Source organism: Mandrillus leucophaeus, unplaced genomic scaffold (genome assembly GCF_000951045.1).
Source record: "Mandrillus leucophaeus isolate KB7577 unplaced genomic scaffold, Mleu.le_1.0 Scaffold193, whole genome shotgun sequence".
Taxonomy (NCBI): Eukaryota; Metazoa; Chordata; class Mammalia; order Primates; family Cercopithecidae; genus Mandrillus; species Mandrillus leucophaeus.
In genome coordinates this window covers 179,642-182,646 of record NW_012101954.1, presented here as the reverse complement: position 1 = coordinate 182,646, position 3,005 = coordinate 179,642, and positions in this window count along the sequence as shown.

The window sequence follows — 3,005 nt, the reverse complement described above, 5'->3', positions numbered from 1 at the left end:
AACAAACAAAACAAAACAAAACAAAAATCTATTTTGAAAGAGATGAGAGAGAGCCCTATAACTTGTTTAAACAAGAGGAAGTTGTGTTGTCGTGTAATTAAGTAAAAATACTAGGAAGTGAAATAATACCTCCAATGGAAATGGTAGAAAGCAGAACTGAAACACTTCTGCTGGGTAGGGTATGGTAGATCTCCGCACGCCACCACTCCCATTGCAACTGCTAGGGAAAAAGCTAAGATGAAAATGTCTTTTTTTTTTGAGACGGAGTCTTGCTCTGTTGCGCAGGCTGGAGTGCAGTGGCGCAATCTTAGTTCACTGTAACCTCCACCTCTTGGGTTCAAGTGATTCTCCTGCCTCAGCCTCCTGAGTATCTAGGATTACAGGCGCACACCACTACACGTGGCTACTTTTTGTATTTAGTAGAGACGGGGTTTCACCATGTTGGTCAGGCTGGTCTCAAACTCCTGACCTCAAGTGACCCGCCTACCTCGGCCTCCCAAAGTGTTGCGATTAGAGGCATGAGCCACCGCGCCTGGCCGAAAATGTCTTATTTTTGAAAAGAATGAAGAGTGGTCACAGAAATAAAGAATGAATGGACTAAAATTTCAAGGAGGAAAGAGCCCTTCCGAGTTGAACTAGTGATAGGCAGCTATTTTCTTCCTTGAAACATTTGCCCATTTGGGACATGAGGATCAGACTTGGCCCAAGCAGAGAGACTCTACTGGGGAAGAGAGAAAGGAACAGTTTTTGGTGGTTGCAAGGACTTGCTATGGATTAGGACCTAGAGTAGCACAAAATGCAGAGCGTTTTCACCATGGGACATTTGCTGAGTTCTGAGGCAGTGCAGGAGACTGAGAAGACAAGTCCTACAGTCTTGCAGTGTTTAGAGAGGAGGCCCGGAGTGAACAAATAGCTGGCCTCCCCAACATAAGGTATTTGCCAGGTTTTGCACCTGTGTGGGTTGGGAAGCTAAAGAGCTCCCTATAAATCTCTGAAGAGCAGAACTTTAAGATCTGAGAGACAGAGACTGACCAGTCTTTCAATCCAAAATCAACAGGGTCATTCCTAAGGAACAAGGACAACCAGGAGGGGATTGAGTTTTACTGGAACTGCAACACTGCCCCAACCCAGTTTAGTACTTAATTGCATCGAGGTGACTAGCTCCTATAGGGAATAACAAGATTTGAAGCCCCTTTCCTTTTATACCCAATATGTGACATACAATTAAAAATCATAAAGCATGCAAAAAATGGAGCAATATGGGGCTAATACACAAGAGAAAAAATAAACAATAAAACCAGACCCACAGATGATCCAGACATTGGAACTGGCAAAGATTTTTAAATAACTATGGTTAATATGTCAAATAGAGAAGAAGATGGACAAAAAGAAACGAATGTACAGAATGTCAACAGAATTGGAATCTATTAAAAGAGAATGAAAAGAGCCTATTGAACTGAAAAATACCTCTGAAATTACAAACTCATTGGATGGATTTCATAAACATTGATAGAAGTAAAGGATAAAATCACAATCGCAGTTAGAAATTAGTCATATCAGAAAACAGAATTAGTGAACTTGATAGGTTAATAGGAGGTACCTAAACTGAAGTACAGAGAGGAAAAAAGAATGGAAGCTAAGAAACATGGGACCATATGAGTAATTCAAGTTACAGAAGAAGTGGAGAGAAAACTTAGGTCCAGAACAAGTAGAAAATGACACAAACATATATACAGCAATAAAAACAAAACAAAACATTAATATATGCACCAACATTGATGAATGTCAAAGACATGTGGCTGGGCACAGTGGCTCATGCCTATAACCCCAGCACTTTGGGAGGCCAAGGTGGGTAAATCACTTGATGCCAGGAGTTCGAGACCAGCCTGGCCAACATGGTGAAACCCTGTCTCTAATAAAAATACAAAAATTAATGGGTGTAGTGGCACGTGCCTGTAATCCCAGCTACTCAGGAGGCCAAGGCATGAGAATCACTTGAACCCAGGAGGCAGAGGTTGCAGTAAGCTGAGATCGTACCACTGCGCTCCAGCTTGGGTGACAGCAAGACTATCTCAAAAAAAAAAAAAAAAAAAAAGACATACTGAGTAAAGAAGCCATACATGAAGGAAATACTTATTATTCTATTTTATGAAGTTCAAGAACAGGCAAAACTAAGTTACAGAGAAGTCAAAGCAGTGCTTATGTCTGGAGGGTACTGATGGAAAGGTGTGAGAAGATGTAGGGGAAAAGGTTTACCATGGTGCCCTTACAACCATGTATGTCTCTACATGGGCCACATAGGCAAAGCTGGACGACAGTCTGACAACCACTATGCTGTGCTTAGGGACTGCTTGACCACTTGACACAGGGGAACCTTTTGGGTAGATGGGAATGTCCTGCATTTTGATCTGGGTGGTGATTGTGCTTGTGTATGTATTTATCAAAACTCATTAAGCTATACACTTAAGATTTGTGCCACCTAGTGTAAACTGTACCTCAGTTTTTAAAAAAGAACCACCAGAGAACAAACAAGAATTCTTGAAAACTGAGATTATCAGGCCGGGCGCAGTGGCTCATGTCTGTAATCCCAGCACTTTGGGAGGCTGAGGTGGGCAGATCACCTGAGGTTGGGAGTTCGAGATGAGCCCAACCAACATGGAGAAACCCCATCCCTATTAAAAGTACAAAATTAGCCGGGCTTGGTGGCAGATGCCTATAATCCCAGTTACTTGGGAGGCTGAGGCAGGAGAATCGCTTGAACCCAGAGGCAGAGGTTGCGGTGAGCTGAGATCGTGCCATTGCACTCCAGCCTGGGCAACAAGAGTGAAACTCCATCTCAAAAGAAAAAAGAAAATTAAGATTATCACCAAAATGAGGCTGAGTGCGGTGGCTCACACCTGTAATCCCAGTACTTTGGGAGGCCGAGGTGGGCAGATCACCTGAGGTCAGGAGTTCAAGACCAGCCTGGCCAACATGGTGAAACCCTGTCTCTACTAAAAATACAA